Raw genomic sequence first — 18,278 nt, 5'->3', positions numbered from 1 at the left:
TCATTACAATTTCAGTAAAAATGGCTGATTTATTCCAGAGAAAGACCTCCACATACTGAGCAAATCAATAACGTGTTGGTCCACCTCCGGCCATCATACAAGCAGTTATTCGGCTTGGCATTGATTGAGAGAGTTTTTGGATGTCGTCCTGAAGGATATCGTACCAAACTGTAACTGGCTGGTCAGATCGTTAAAACCCCGAGCTGCTTGGAGAGCCAAGCTCATAATGTTCCAAGCGGTTTCGATTGGGGAGAGATCCGGCGACCTTCCAGTACAAAGTAGGGTTTGGCAAGCAGGAAGATAAGCAGAAGATAGATGTGTGCCGGTGGACATTATCTTGCTGAAATGCAAGACTAGGATGGATAGCCACAAGGAGCAAGAATTTGAGGCGTAGATTACCGCCTACGTACCGCTGTCCTGGAAGGATGCTACGGATGACCACCAAAGAGGTCCGCTATGAAATGAAATGGCATTCCAGACCATCACTCCTGGTTATCGGGCAATATGATGGATGAGAGTGAGGTTGATATCCCACAGCTGTCTGGCACGTCTCCAGACACGTCTTCCCTGGACATCGGGGAATATTTCGAAGCGGGACTCATCAAGGAAGAGAACTCTACTGCACATTTCAGGTCGAAGACATGTCTGGAGATGCTCCACAAAGGGGTGGGATGGTACGTTGACGGTATTCTACACCCTGTTTTGTTCCCCTTCGCAGCAAGCCATCCCGAACTTGCATTTCAACTAGATAATGACCACCCGCTCATGGCGAGAGTTTCTACTACTTGTCTTCGTGATTGCCAGACACTATTTTCTTCATCGAGGTCACCGGATCTCTCCTCAATTGAGAACGTTTCGATAATTACAGTCAGGGCCCTCCAAACATCTCGAGATTTTTACGACTGAACCGGCCGTTAGGACAGGAGTTCGTACGATATCTCTCAGAATGGCATCCAAGAGCTCTCTCAATCCACGTCAAGCCGAATAACTGCTTGCATAAGGACCAGAGGTTGACCAGTGCGTTATTGAGATGTTAAATTTATGAAGGCCTTTCTCTTGAGTAAACCATCGATTTTTCCGAAATTATAATCATTTGTTGCCTGTACATGTAAGTCACAGTTTCTTTCTGTCTTAGAATGTAATTTGAAGTCCCTTACTGTGTTTTTCTGTTTGTTTGCAAAAGTTAATCTCTGGAACTGCTGTAGGGATTTCACTAATAGAAGGACTGATTCAGGAGGAAGGTTTGTACCTATGATTTAAAATTACAGTAATGATGACTTTTGAGTACAAGTATTGCTTCGAGTTTCATACGTAATTTGCGTTTGCAGTGACATCTGGTGGTAATGACAGGATATATGCGCACGTCAGCAGTAGGGCAGGGGGTATCTGGCAGGAAAAATAGTAAACAGCTGCGCAACTCCACACAGTAGTGAAGATTGACAAGAATCTGTGAGTATATTTCACTACATATCTACACATTTTATAAAGTGCCCCACGACGTTGTTCCGTCCACACCTAAAGACTAATCTCAGGAACTACTGTGGGGATTTTAACAGGGATTTTACTGATAGACTGACTGAGGAGGAAGGTTTTGTCCAAATAACTTATTACCACTATCTCAGATAAGTCGTCCGGCCGGAGATACTTAATGCCACCCGTACGATACCGTAACGAATCTTTTGCATCCCATAAATCCTGTGACATGTGAAAGATGCAGCCGCCGTACTTTTAGTGAGACTGACGGTATACTTTAGTATAAGTCTGGTGCTTCAGTTTGCAGCGTTTTTGCTTTGCATGTTGGTATTCCGGTTACTGTGGGGTTATTTAGCGACTGTCATTGTCTACTTGTAGTTCACTGTTGCTATACGGGTTTACATAGGGTCATGGAGCTATGGACGCTAGACGATAGAGTGCCAAGTGGAGTATTCGAAATATTTCCCACATATTTTTCTCTTTGAGTTCAGTAGAGCGGTAACAGCAACGGAGGTAGCCAGAAACATTTGCGCCGTGTATGGGAATCACGCCACTGCACAGAACACTACAAGAAAATGCTTTTTCTTTTTAAGGAGGATCGGTGTGACGTTAGTGACTCTCCAAGTTCAGGAAGACCTCAGGCGTCTGATGAAGAGCGTTTAAAGGCATTAATCCACAACTATCCACAACGGTGAACTCGAGAATTGGCGGACGTGATGAATTGTGATTATCCCACCAACGTGCGACATTTGCGTCCAATGGAGGAGGTTCAAAATCGGGTTCATGAATATCGCGTCGTCTAAGCCAAAATCACCAATATTTGTGGTTGGCAATGTGTGCATATTTGCTTGCTCATTGTCAATTGGCTTGTGAATAAAGCCGAACATCCCCATGAAATGAAATGATCGTATGGCATTGTTGGCCGGAAGGCCGCATTCGGGGAAGTTCGGCCGCCGCATTGCAAGTCCTTTTTAGTTGACGCCACTACGGCAACTTGCGAGTCAATGATGATGAAGAACACACAACACTCAGTCATCACGAGGCAGAGAAAATCGCTGACCCCGCCGGGAATCGAACGCAGGACCCCGTGCGCAGGAAGCGAGAACGCTACCGCAGGACCACCATTCCCATACTCTGTCGTTACTGGCGACGATAAATGGTGTCTTTATTCTAACTTAAGGAAAAGAAAGGATTAGTTAAGCTGAAACAAAGCAGCAACTCCCTCTTCAAAGACATGTGCGCATCCACAGAGGACAATATTACGAGTCTGGTGGAACATAGACGGTGTGGTGTACTACGGATTGGTCCCCCAAGGTGTAACCATCACAGCTGATATTTACTATGAACAACTGAGATGTCTCGCAGACGGAATCCAAGAACAACGACCTTGACGGCTGCGTGAAGTGATTCTACTCCACGAGAACACGCGCCAAAAAACGCTATACAGTTGTTGGGTTCAGGAGTCATTCCGCACCCATCTTATTCATCTAATCCTGTGCCCTCAGAGTTTCACATTTTCCGCTCTCTATCGAAAAACTTGCAAGGAACTTTCTTTCCGGATGAAAACGCGCTCCTAACATTGCTCGACAAGTTCTTAAGACTTCAAGATTTCTACAGTAACGGAATCGAAAAGTTACTGCAGCGTCGGCAGGCAGTTGTGAGTAGTGGAGGAAAATACATTATTGACGACTAAAATCTCTGTTATGTGTTATCTGCTGTGTTTATTAAACTTGTTGGAAAACGTCACGATGTTAGGCACTAGTACAAGAGTCAGATAATCTTTCTTTTGCTAAACAATCAAACAGGAAGGTAACACATTCGACGTCGAGGAGAAATGTTGCAGACAGCAGAATTAAGTAACATGTTTTGTTCAGTAAATCCTCCCTTCATTGGACGCTCGTATAATAGATGTTTGAATACGACATTTCGCTCAGAAAATTAGATTAGGTGTGACAATCCGAAGAGCGTCACTGTCGGTGTCGTGGGAAAACCTGGACCTTCTCACGGCGAGAACCGATGCGTGAAAGTTAGCGAAGCAAATTCAGGCCGCCCAATGCAAAGTTCAACTACTGGGTGTAAACCGAGAGCTGGCCCGCCGTTCGGCGCGCCGGCAGTCACGAAGACGCCGCCTCGATGGTAAATGGTAACGGTTCCCCAGAACTGGACCACGGGCCGCTCCGTGTGCGGGCATTGCGACCGCCTGCTGCTCGCAAGAGTTCACCACGCTAATCACACGTCCCATCCGGCAATCTATCACGCTTCATTTCTCGCCCGTGCAGTTTCCAAAGCAAAGCACAACAGTTACTGTGCGTAGTCACTAGATAACTGTATCAGCCAAGACCATTTCCATATTGGAGTCATTAAAGCCTAATAGAGGAAAAGTTGATGGATATTTTGAAGCGGAATGGATTGCTTTTCCTGAAAAAAGGCAAAAACTGCCATCTGTATTTCTGTAACGAAGTTTCGTTCAACATCAGCCTCTGCTAACAATGAGGGAAGAAAAAGTAGTTAGGAGAAAATATTAAAAAGAGCCAGAAAGACCGATGACCATAGAATACGCTTCGTAAATAAAATCAAAAAGTATCTAGTGTTAAATTCTCTTAAATTAATTAATTGTAGTAAGTTTAAGGTAGCAGGGGCCAAATGCAGGGAGCGAAAGGCTATTTACAATTTGTTCAGAAACCCATCCACGATGTTATTCAATCTGTATACTGAGCAAGCAGTAACGGAAACAAAAGAAAAATTCAGAGTAGGGATCAAAACCTAGGGACAAGAAACAAATCTATGAGGTTCGCCGATGACATTGTAATTCAGTCCGAAAAGGAGTTGGAAGAGCAGTTGAACGGAATAGACAGTGTCTTGAAAGGAGGATATAAGATGAACATCAACAAAAGCAAAACGACGATAATGGGATGTAGTCGAATTAAGTCGGGTGATGCTAGGGAATTAGATTTGGAATTGAGACACTTAAAGTAGTAGATGAGTATTGCTATTTGGGGAGCAAAATAACTGATGATGGTCGAAGTAGAGAAGATATAAAATGTAGACTGACAATGGCAAGGAAAGCGTTTCTGAAGAAGAGAAATATGTTAACATTGAGTATAGATTTAAATGTCAGGAAGTCGTTTCTGAAAGTATTTGTATGGAGTGTAGCCATGTAAGGAAGTGAAACATGGACGATAAATAGTTTAGACAAAAAGAGAATAGAAGCTTTAGAAATGTCGTGCTGCAGAAGAATGCTGAAGATTATATGCATAGATCAAATAACTAATGAGGTGGTACTGAATAGAACTGGGGAGAAGAGGAGATTGTGGCACAACTTGACTAGAAGAAGGGGTCGGTTGGTAGAACGTGTTCTGAGGCATCAAGGGATCACAAATTTAGTATTGTAGGGCAGCGTGGAAGGTAAAAATCGTAGAGGGAGACCAAGAAATGAATAGAACAAGCAGATTCAGAAGGATGTATGTTGCAGTAGGTACTGGGAGATGAAGAAGCTTGCACAGTATAGAGTAGCATGGAGAGCTGCATCAAACCAGTCTCTGGACTGAAGATCACAACAACAGTAAGTTTAAGATGGGAAAACCAACAGGGTAAGTTTGGGTAACAGTACGCGTCTGATATGAGTTCACAGTGTCATTTTCTCTACATTGGCAGCAGTGACCGACAACGAAAAATAACATACAGCTGTTGGCTCTGTATTGACGCCATCACATGTAATCTGGAAGAGCTCCGCCAAATTTATTGGTCGTAACAGGTAAATATAAGTTTTTGTTTCAAACTACTGAATCTTTAAGTTGTATATCGAAGCAGTAAGCACTATCAATGGATGCACAAAAAAATTATTTGCCAAAATAATTACCGTTCTTTGAGACACAAACCATCGCACGACAAACAGGAAGACCCATTAGGCAGACAGATGGGAGTGCTTTGTTTCGAGCTGCATACTCTAGAGTAGCCGTAATCCAAACATCTGAGAAATCCTTCGAGTGAACGGGAGTATTCCCGTTCAGGCCGGACGTCTTCACAGGAGAAGTCTTTGCTCCATCTGGAATCACTGAGAGAGCCGAATTTTCAACAACTAAAGGAGGCAAAGGAGTTTTTAATAGGAGCCGACGGTCAAATGCTGCTTCTCCGTGACATATGATTTGTCTGTGCAGTCAACAGGAGAAAAACACTGAGAACGTAACACAAATGGAGTTCAGAGAGCTGATGTACGAACAAGTGTAGGCCCGTTAAGTAATTATCCGCTGCCAAAATACACTGAAGCACCAAAGAAACAGATATAGGCATACGTATTCAAATATAGAGATATGTAAACAGTCACAATCCGTGGCGGCGGTCGGCAATGCCTACATAAGACGACAAGTGTCTGGCGCAGTTGTTAGACCGGTTACTGCTTCTACAATGGCAGGTTACCAAGATTTAAGTGAATTTGAACGTGGTGTTATAGTCGGCGCACGAGCATTGGGACAAAGCATGTCCGAGGTAGCGATGGAGTTGGAATTTTCCTGTACGACCATTTCACGACGGTACCGTGAATATTAGCAATCTGGTAAAACATCAAATCTTCGACATCGCTGCGGCCGGAGAAAGGTCCTGCAAGAACGGGACCAACGACGACTGAAGAGAATCGTTCAACTTGAGAGAAGTGCAACCCTTCCGCATATTGCTGCAGATTTAAGTACTGGCCCAACAAAAAGTGGCAGTGTGACAACGAAACATCATCGATATGGGCGTCCGGAGCCTAAGGCCCACTCCTGTACCCTTGATCACTGCACAACGCAAAGCTTTAGGCCTCACCTGGGCCCTTCAACACCGACATTGGACTGTTTATTACTGGAAACTTGTTGCCTAGATGGACGAGTCTCGTTTCATATTGTATCGAGGGGATGGACCCGTACGGGTGTGGAGACAACATCATGAATCCATGGACCCTGCATGTCAGTTGCGGACCATTCAAAATGGTGGAGCTTCTGTAACGGTGTGGGGCGTCTGCAGTTGGAGTGATATGGGACCCTGATACGTCTAGATACAACTCTGACAGGTGACATGTACGTAAGCATCCTGTCTGATCACCTGCATCCATTCATGTCCATTGTGCATTCCGACGGACTTGGACAATTCCAGCAGGACAATGTGAGACCCCACACGTCCAGAATTGCTACAGAGTGGTTTCAGGAACATTCTTCTGAGTTGAAAGACTTCCAATGGCCAGCAAACTCCCCAACCATGAACATTATTGAACATATCTGGGATGCCTTGAACGTGCTGTTCAGAAGACATCTTGACCCTCTCGTACTCTTACGGATTTATGGACAGCCCTGCAAGATTCATGGTGTCAGTTCCCGACATTTGCCGAGTCCATGGCACGTCGTGTAGCCACACTTCTGCCTGCTCGCGGGGCCCTATACGACGTTAGGCAGGAGTACCAGTTTCTTTGGCTCTTCAGTGTGGATGCGCCTACACTGGCGCGATGATAGCTGCAAGCCGCATCTGCAGGAGTGCCCAACAAACACTTCCGGACTCTTTTTATATTATTCACAAATAAATACACTATTACATCCATTACATTTTAAGTATAGTTTCTGTAATAAAACTAACCAGTGCAAAATTAGAAGTACAGTGCAAGTTATCAAAGGATATTAAACGGCGAAAAATTTCGGAGTGTACAGAAAGTATTTTGGACAGCCCTGCAGGATTAATGGCGTCAGTTTTCTCCAGCTCTACTTCAGACATTAGTTGAGTCCATGCCGTGTTGTGCTGTGGCACTTCTGGCTGCACGCTTCGGCCTTACACGATATTAGGCGGGTGTACCAGGTTCTTTGGCTCTTCAGTGTATGATCGACCCACAAGAAAGAACGGTAAAAATGCATTCTTAGAGAAACAAGCTAAATCACAGACAACCCAGAAGAGACAAAATACCAATACTAACTACGCAGAATTTGTAGGGCTAATCTGGACTTAGCCGCGCCGTCAGGTTCAGGAACACCAGGCCAAAATCCAAGGAAGGACCTGATGTTTGAACTGTCCATGGTGTGGTGACGTCAACAAGGAGCCTGTCACGGAAGACATGGTTAATGGCGATAGTTGCTCCTAATAGTGTAAGGAAGACTGGAGAGGCTATGACGGAAATGGTGAATTTTCTTGCGATTTGTGTTAGCGCGTATTCTTTGACTACGTGCCGCGTACTCTTACCAGACGCTGCGACTAAGAGTGCGAACAAGCAGTATCTTACAGATGTTGACATATAAGCTTTATGTTAAAAGTTAGGTAGTTGTAACTGACACATGTTGTTTCTAAATAAACCAGCAATAATTTGTTATAAGAAAAGATCGTTTTAAAATTCTCATCGACTAAATGTTAGCGATTATATACTAAGTGCGTTGTCTTTCCCGACATCCCCTAGTAACTGGTGTTAAATAGTAGAATGAAATTTTCACTCTACAGCGAAGTGTGCGCTGATATGAAACTTCCCGGCAGATTAAAACTGTGTGCCGGACCGAGACTCGAACTCGGATCCGGCACACAGTTTTAATCTGCCAGGAAGTTTCATATCAGCGCACACTCCGCTGTAGAGTGAAAATTTCATTCTAGAAACATCCCCCAGGCTGTGGCTAAGCCATGTCTCCGCAATATCCTTTCTTTCAGGAGTGCTAGTTCTGCAAGGTTCGCAGGAGAGCTTCTGTAAAGTTTGGAAGGTAGGAGACGAGGTACTGGCAGAAGTAAAGCTGTGAGGACGGGGTGTGAGTCGTGCTTGGGTAGCTCAGTTGGTAGAGCACTTGCCCGCGAAAGGCAATGATCCCGAGTTAGAGTCTCGGTCCGGCACACAGTTTTAATCTGCCAGGAAGGTGTTAAATAGTGTTTCTATTTCATCTTCTGATGACGTAAAATGGTTCAAATGGCTCTGAGCACTATGGGACTCAACATCTGAGGTCATCAGTCCCCTAGAACTTAGAAGTACTTAAACCTAACTAACCTAAGGACATCACAATCATCCATGCCCGAGGCAGGATCCGAACCTGCGACCGTAGCGGTCGCGCGTTTCCAGACTGAAGCGCCTAGAACCGCTCGGCCACACCGGCTGGCTCTGATGACGTAAATGGAGACAACAACCGTAACCTTAAGCCAGCATACGATACGTGTTGTGTAGCACAGTTAGGAGCATCGGCACCTAATTATTGGCCAATTTGTAAAAATTAATATCAGCTTTGATAATATTTGAGGTTAAAAACTGGAAAAATAGTAATGTTGCTTTCACTTCACTGAACACTCGAAAAAAACAATTAATTTAAATATTATTTACACATGCTCTGCAGAAAAAATGAAAAAAAGCAAAAATTGGACCACACTTACGAGAAATTACGGTCTAACACACAACGCGTAGAAAACTGGCTAGTATCCAGTAGTGCTTACATCATAATCGTAGTCTACCCGCAATGGTGACGACTCGTATAGGGTGGCTAATTTCCCGGGCAGAATTTAGTGGGTGATGAACACCTGTTAATTTTCCCAACACGATACTTCCTGCCCACACACTGAAACCAAAGTGAACTTGATGCCTCGTTTCCAGAATCGCTCGATTTTCATCTGCACACAAGTAGTTATTGCGTCTCTGTATTATCCCATTCTTCATTAGTCTCGCATCATTGGTAAATAAAATGCAAGCTGTGAACTGAAGCGACCCATCTTAGATTCCATTGGCAGGACTGTAGTCTTACATGGTGATCTCTCGCCCGAGAGATTCACACTCTGAGATAGGGTGAAGTAACATCTGGTGGGGAAGTCACCAAGCAAGAGCGTAATTTATACTTTGAAAAGGTTTTCCGGCGTACATCAAATATGTCTGATGATTAACGATGTTGTCAAGACAACACCAAAACACTGCGCCTGCCATATTCGCGCTCGGAACAATACAAATCGATTTCACTTTTTACGTTGTTCACTCTCCACGGAATGAGCAATCTCGTTCTGGTGCCAATTCAACTTCAAAACGATTCGCACGGATTGTCTGATGTAGTAGACAGTTACAAGCGGACTTGATAAACTAAGTTACGGATACTCATGGCACGACACGTCAAAGTCGCACAGATATATGATACAATTTTTCAACACAGTCCAAAATTTCTGTAAACAACTGTCGATAAGTTCCACTAACCGTTCAGTCACTCGAAGATAGACACCGTCTCCTACGTCACGGAGCTGTTGCATAACCACTGCGAAAACGTACTCGTCGTTGGAAAATCTGTTTCCCTTCTCAATTTCTTTCGGCTTGCCGAAAACTTGCATGCAACTGCATGAAGCAAGATTTGGATATCACCGAACAGCATCACTCAAGTCAGCGCGGCCTTGTCAAATTGTTGGCACCATTTCGTTGCGGTTGGACACGAAATGGCATTCGGTCCATAATACCGCAAGAATTTAACGACGAATCTGTCTGAAAATTAGATCTGTTGCCCACGAGCCCTCAAGAACGGTACTATCTCGCCTGCTTCAACTATTGAGTACGTTCTGACCTGTCATGCACCTGCTGTCTTTACTGCAGCAGTACTGTGAACTCTCTTCTGACAATGCAGCACTCTTGCTACGCACTAGTCTTAGCGGTGGGACGACGTGTTTAACGTAGTTTCTGAAGTGCCTACGCAGAAGTGCGATATCTGACAAAAGTATCACACTCAGAGGACTAATTACAGACACAGAAAAACCTAGAGAAAGTCTACATCAACAGCTACATCTACATATATATACTCCGCAAGTCACCTGAATGTGTGTGGCGGAGGTTACTTTGCGTACCAATGTCACTTCCCCATTTTCCTCGTACAGCTGTGAACGGATCCGGACGCTGTGACCGAGCGGCTGTAGGCGCTTCAGTCTGGAACCACGCTACTGCTACGGTAGCAGGTACGAATACTGCCTCCGGCATAGATGTGTGTAATGTCCTTGGATTAGTTAGGTTTAAGTAGTTCTAAGGTCTAGGGGACTGATGACCTCAGATGTTAAGTCCCATAGTGCTTAGAGCCATTTGAACCATTTCTTCGCTGGAAGAACGTTTGCTAGTTAAACTCTGCGCAGGCTCGAATATCTCTAATTTTGCCTTCATGGTCTTTTCGCGAGATACACGTAGGAGGGAGGAATATATCGACCGTTCTGTGGACCTACGCTCTCTGAACTATAACAGTAAACCGCTCAGTGATACAGAACGCCTCTCGTGCAGCGTCTGCCACTGTAGTTGGCTTACTATATCTGTGACTCTTACTAAATGAACCTGTAACGAAATGTGCTGCTCTTCTTTGGATTTCTCTATTTGCTCTGTCAATGCTAATTAGTGCTGATCCCAGGCTAACGAGCAGTATTCAAGTATCGGTCGAACAAGTGCTGGTGGACTACATTTCGTGAGGATTCTTCCAGTGTACCTGTGTGGCATCCAGCTTACTCGCAACTAATTTTGTGTGGTCATTCCACTTAAATCGATCTGTACGCATCTTCATAGATATTTTACGGAAGTAACTGCTTCCAGTGATTCTTCTGCAATAGCGTAATCCTATAACAAAGATTCTTTTTGTCTATGTATTCGTAACACGTTACATTTGTCTTTTGTTGAGATTCAGTTGCCATCCCCTGCACATAGTGTCGATAATCTACATATTACTGCAGTCTAGTGTTTCGACTCCTCTGTATACAACACCATACATGTGAGCAATGAACATCACGCTACACCACTGACTACTGAAAAAAAATGGTTCAAATGGCTCTGAGCACTATGGGACTTAACATCTGTGGTCATCAGTCCCCTAGAACTTAGAACTACTTAAACCTAACTAACCTAAGGACATCACACACATCCATGCCCGAGGCAGGATTCGAACCTGCGACCGTAGTAGTCGCGCGGCTCCGGACTGAGCGCCTAGAACCGCGAGACCACCGCGGCCGGCCCACTGACTTCTGACTTGTCTTTACAAAAGTAAAATGGGCCATATCTCAACAAGTATTTGTTTCGAGACAAACGGTTGTAGAACATATGCTTTCTAGTATAGATTTGTTATTGTTGTGGTGCTCAGTCTGGAGACTGGTTTGATGCACCTCCCCATGCTACTCTACCCCATGCAAGCTTCTTCATCTCCTACTACCTACTCCAACGTACATCCTTCTGAATCTGTTTAGTGTATTCTTGGTCCCCCTCTACGATTTTTACCCTCCGCGCTGCCCTCCAATACTAAATTGGTCATCCCTTGATGCCTCAGAACATGTCCTACCAACCGATCCTTTCTTCTAGTCAAGTTGTGCCACAAATTTCTCTTCTCCCCAATTCTATCCAGTACCTCCTCATTAGTTATCTGATCTACCTCTCTAATCTTCAGCATTCTTCTATAGCACCACATTTCGAAAGCTTCTATTCTCTTCTTGTCCAAACTATTTATCGTCCACGTTTCACTTCCATACATGGCTACACTTCATACAAATACTTTCAGAAAAGGCTTTCTGACACTTAAATCTATACTCGATGTTAACAAATTTCTCTTATTCAGAAACGCTTTCCTTGCCATGGCCAGTCTACATTTTATATCTTCTCTACTTCGACCATCATCAGTTATTTTGCTCCCCAAATAGCAAAACTCATTTACTACTTTAAGCGTCTTATTTCCTAATATAATACCTTCAGCATCACGCTATTTAATTCGACTACATTCGTTTTGCTTTTGTTGATGTTCATCTTATATACTCCTTTCAAGACACTGTACATTCCGTTCAACTGCCCTTCCAAGTCCTTTGCTGTCTCTGACAGAATTACAATGTCATCGGCGAACCTCAAAGTTTTTATCTCTTCTCCATGGATTTTAATTCCTACTCCGAATTTTTCTTTTGTTTCCTTTACTGCTTGCTCAATATACAGATTGAATAATATCGGATATAGGTTACAATCCTGTCTCATTCCTTCCCAAACACTGCTTCCCTTTCATGTCCCTCGACTCTTATAACTGCCATCTGGTTTCTGTACAAATTGTAAATAGCCTTTCGCTCCCTGTACTTTACCCATGCCACCTTCAGAATTAGAAAGAGAGGATTCCAGTCAACATTATCAAAAGCTTGTAAATGGCCTTTCGCTCCCTGTATTTTACCCCTGCCACCTTCAGAATTAGAAAGAGAGGAAACCAGTCAACATTGTCAAAAGCTTTTTCTAAGTCTACAAATGCTAGAAACGTAGGTTTGCTTTTCCTTAATCTTATCTCCTGCAAAACTGTGAAACACTTTTGTTAAAGGTCCTGTATCCGTTGCCGTTGCTTGCATTGCGCCGTGATAAGTCGATAAATGTCAGATGAACGTTGCTTAACATATTTTACTAGGGCTGTTCGGAAAGTAAGGTCCGATCGATCGTGAAATGGAACCCAGAATGAAAATCAGATGAAGTTCTCCATAGATGTGTTGGACAGTGTACGTAGTACTACCGAAGATCGCGTCGCGTCGGTCTTTTCAGTTCTGAGCGCACAGTGAACACGTAAAAATGCCTAGAAAGTAATGTCTGCCGCCAAGTATGAGTGCCTGTGACAGATTTCGCCTGATTTCGTGCAGCCCACACAACGTAACCGTCACGCATTTCCTTCTTCATGACAAATCTCGTCCCCACACTGCGGGGGCAGTGAGGACCTCTTGCAGCGTTTTCTGTGGTAAGTGCTTGATGATCCACCATACAGCCAGAACTTGACTCCTTCGATTTTCACCTCTTCTCACATGAACTGAAGGCATCTCTTTGGCACAAATAAGCTGCAGATCAGCGTAGAGCATTGACAGAAAGCACAGGCGGCTGCCTTCTATGATGGTAATATTGGAAAGTTGGTACATCACTACGACAGTTATCTAACTCAAAGCGGCGACTATGTAGAGAAGTAGCTCGAAGGTGTAGCTAACTGTTGGTAACAAAATGCTTTTGAATTTCGCTGTGGTTTCCATTTCGCGACCGATCGGACCCTACTTTCCGAATAGCCCTCATAGTTGTTGCTTCATGAAAGACCATATCTACGTTCTACAGTTCAATACTCCCTTTAATCAAGTGTCAAGGATCACAGTTTTCCAAAGCAGTCAAACGCGTTTCGCTTCAAAACTGCAGGTACGAATTGTTCTGGTTTATATCTCAGCGTTACAGAACACGATGTAAGTAGGGACTGCAGAAAGGAAAAGTTACACATGTCGTCCCACGCTAAGACCGTTGTGAAACAACAGCAGTACTCTGACAGAAGAGATTACACCTTTCAGGTTTCTAGTGGACAACAGTTCTGCTGCGGTACGGGTGACAGGACATCGCAGTGGGAGAGTGAAATGTCGCAGCAACAAGAAATGTGCTCCACAGTTGATGCATGCGGGACAGTACGATTCTTATGACCAAAACCTCATAATTTCACAGAGCACAGAGTTTCACGTGAAATTCTGGTGGTATATGTGATGTGTTGGCAGAAGAGCCAACACCGTGTTGCTAGAGGAGGCCGAAATTCACACGTTTAAGCTCACGCAGACTGGCGTGAGGTCTGGAACAAGGTAAAGTAATTATAGTAGCCAAAAATAGTACATAGCTTCTGGAATACTTAACTTTAATCCACTATTGGAGAACATCGCTCTTGTTGATACATTAATTATAATCTCAATATATACTGGTAATGGCGCCTTGCTAGGTCGTAGCAAATGACGTAGCTGAAGGCTATGCTAACTATCGTCTCGGCAAATGAGAGCGTATTTGTCAGTATATCATCGCTAGCAAAGTGTGCTGTACAACTGGGGCGAGTGCTAGGACGTCTCTCTAGACCTGCCGTGTGGCGGCGCTCGATCTGCAATCACTGACAGTGGCGACACGCGGGTCCGACGTATACTAATGGACCGCGGCCGATTTAAAGGCTACCACCTAGCAAGTGTGGTGTCTGGCGGTGACACCACAATATGGACCAAATTCAAGGTATTCAAAATTATTGGTAAAATTTTTTTGAAACAGCGATCTTGTAAGCTATTTAACATCAGTGAAAAAAGTCTAATCTCAATAGTCATTTTATTAAAAATTACGGATTTCGGCCTAGTCTTAGGCCATCTTCAGAACAGCACCATCAACTGATGCTGACGATGTCTAGAACAGTCAGTTGACATCGGTCGCTGAAACAGTGTTTTAGACATCGTCAGCTTCAGTTGATGGTGCTGTTCTGAAAATGGTCTAAGACTAGGAATTTTAATAAAATAGTCATTGCGATCTAGACTGTTTTTTCACTTACATTAAATGCAAGGCAGTAGCCACCCCTAACGAAATGGTGCCAAGAGTTTGACCAAGGGCGCACACAACTGGGTGATGCTGATTGGGAAAGTTGGCCATCGACGTCAGCCACAGACGAAAATGGTCAGGCAATGATGAACTGATTCTGAATAGATGCACATTTTCCAACAATGAGGGCGTTCACACAGTGATTTTCGAACGGAGTTCTATGGTCGAGGAACGGAATGATTGATAGAACGTTCCTATCGTTGTTTACTGAGACTTCGCGACCGTGTTGAAAGATAGCATTCAGTAAAAGTTTTTGGTCTCGTACAGTAAAGTGTAACTTACTTTTTCAAGTCCCCTAGTATAAATGACAATGTTGCACCCAAGTTATGTCACCGGAATATTTTTATTCTATTCGTAACACAGTTAATGAGAGATGTTTCTTAGAAGTGTAATGGGAGACCTTTTCTTCTCCCCGCGGGTTACAACATTATGACAACAGCTACACGTATTACAACAATGAACTTCTAGGAGCTTTCTGACTTGTTAGATACTGGTACACATTTTGCCGCCGTAATTCACTTCGAACGAATTGTCCATTTTGTCAGGCCATGCATTAAACTACTAATTTAACATACAAGATACACTTTCATAGTAATAATAAAGACATATCCTATTAAACTCGTAATCCTCGTCTTACACAGGATAAAGTTTCCTACCTTGATCTAACTACTCCTATAACAAGTACAAAGTTTTCACTGTTATCTAGCTCCTTTTTTAGTGCTGACGTAAGTACCATCTTCTGAATAAAGCCGCAGTTCCCGGAACTTTGCCAGTCTGGATGAACACCGTTGATTAACTGACCATCGGTTAGCTATTAATTCATGGAAAGCTAGAAAAGTATAAATTATCTATCTGCCTCCAACAGATTACCAAGTCGGTGAGTTTTGAGCAGTAATGGTCAGAATGTCTATTCCAGTAACGTGAATGTGCCCCTCCTCCAGCAAGTTTCCTCGAAGCCAGAGGACAATGCGTTGAGCCACCTCTAATTGGAAAGACCACTTCGGGTTCTTCGAATGCGCATGCCGACTGTGATTCATTTCACACGGCGTATGTTCTCACACAATGAGCAAACTAAATTGAAAGACTTCTCTGTAAGTCACCAACCGCTTGCAGCACGACACTACAAGAGGATAAGCAGAGATAAAACGTATTCTCAACAGGTGTTGTGCGTAATTCGCATAATCCAATTACGTGTAATCAGAATTTATGGGTATAAATCAAAAGCAGGTGGGTAGCATCTGATTAGTGACTCTCTTGGTCAACAATCTGTGGAAAGGAATTCTCTGAATAAGGTACTGAAAACTTAGAACACTGGTGGAAATTTTATGGTCGAGCTGACCGTACAGCTACAAACAACTCTAAAACTACAAGCAACGTTTTTCAGAGTCATCTGCAAATACCCAGTCAGATACTGTAATTTGAGCTTGATTGACTGAGATGGAATTTATCTTTGCGTCATTCTTTCATATTTGCAGTTATTTGGGCTACCTGACGTACGCAGATTTTGTACATATACATTATACGTAACGTCAGTGTTATTTCCAGAAAAATTAGTATCTATGTTAATTCAATAGAACAGGAATATGAAGGCACTTGAAACACAGCTTCTTCTAAAGAAAGGATTAATGGTGTTTGTTGACGGTGTTGGTTGTACGATGCAAGAGATGCACGAAAAGTGGAATTAATTATCCAAGCTGGTGCAAATCAGAATCAGGACTCTGAGATGTCGAGTGCTAATGTTTAAAACGAACTTTCATTTAGTGTTTTTTCAGTATCCTACACATATTCAGAACAAGAACGCTACGAGATTCTGTGCTGAGGAAGAAAGGATATGTTTGTAATGACAGGGTGAGGGCGTAACACATGTTAGTCCTTGTGTTTAATAATCGAAAATCATGAGCCATTTGCTCAAATATAACGCGGATGTGGTAACTTTTAAGAATGAAACGAGTGCCTGTACGAATTTAATATCTGTCCATCCCGCCTCACCACCCCGTCATAAACTATTCTGCCCGTATTTGATTTCCAGAAACTACTTAAAGCAGCGACCCATTGTCTTTTTTAAAGTAAATAATATGAGCTATGAAATTTCGTACAATTCAAGAACGAGAAGCACCATATGGATACACCTACAAAGGAGGAAGAAAATGCTGTATGCTGGGTACAGCTACAAGGGAGGAAGAAAATGCAGTACCAGCCACAATTTCAATATGCAATCAGATACAAGCAGCTTTCTTGTATACACGTTTGGTCACCCAAATATTGGTGGTCAGGAACAATCCTAAAAGCTTGTAAGGGTGTTGTAGAAGGAGGGGGGGGGGGGTGGAGAGGGGGTTGTGCGGAGAAGTGATTGTTACCAAAAAAAGATTCTATCCTACTTTACACGATGCTTTGATATGAGAACGCTCTCTGTTGGTGCTGGGTACCAGAACAACATTATCTGAATAGGTATTGGTTTCCGAGCATATGATTCTAGGAACTTTACTTCTAGATTTGATGAGTAATATCTGCTGTAGGAATATGTGACACATTTTTTTGAGCACCTTGGCTATTCTTACATGACTGTCGGTTTTTGAAACGTCATATGTATCCACAAACCGTTCCACAGATTTTCAGTTGCAAGAATAATAACTTCATGAATCTATTAACAGAATAAGTTTATCTTGCACTGAGCAAGAATAATATACAACAATATTTATGCTACAATACATTCATACACTATATAAATAAAATACGAATAATATTGATTCGCCCTGGAATTAAAATTGGAAACTACTGAGGTCATCGATCCCTAGATTTACACACTACTTAATCCAACTTAAACTTACTTACACTAAGGAAAGACACACACTCATGCCCAAGGCGCCCTGGAATGACTATACATTGCTGCAAAATTAAGTGAAAAATTGTTTTTACCCATGATTAACAGTACAACCAGAGAACAAACAAAATATCACACTATCTTCTGCCCATTAATAATTTTGCAAGGGCCCACTAAAAAAAGCCACAAAACCGTGTGACCCGTTACAATTATCTATAACCTATTACTACCAACATCTGGTCCGTACAGACAACACAACTACACAGAACTACAACTGCTATAGTTACCTTATGGAAATGAGCATACGGCAATGTGGGCCGGGAGTCCCCCATTCGGGGAAGTTCGGCCGCCGAAGACAAGTACTTATTGCATTCGACGCCACATTGGGCGACTTGCGCGTCGGAGATGGGGATGAAATGATGATAAGGACAACACAACACCCAGTCCCTGAGCGCAGAAAGTCTCCTGCCCCAGGCGGAAATCTAACCCGGGCCCCTTGGCGTGGCATTCCGCCGCGCTGACCACTTCCTTTTTTTTCATTTTGTTCGTTGTTGATCGCTGTGTTTGGTCGCTGCGGACGTCACACGACATCCGTTCAAGTTCGTTTGTTGATCCTTCCACTCAGTTTTTTTTTTCTTTTTTATTACAGAGGCCAACCAGCTCTCTGACCGAACAAGCTGAGCTACCGTGCCG

Source organism: Schistocerca serialis, chromosome 1, assembly GCF_023864345.2.
Source record: "Schistocerca serialis cubense isolate TAMUIC-IGC-003099 chromosome 1, iqSchSeri2.2, whole genome shotgun sequence".
NCBI classification, from domain to species: Eukaryota; Metazoa; Arthropoda; class Insecta; order Orthoptera; family Acrididae; genus Schistocerca; species Schistocerca serialis.
This window is presented reverse-complemented; position numbering follows the sequence as displayed.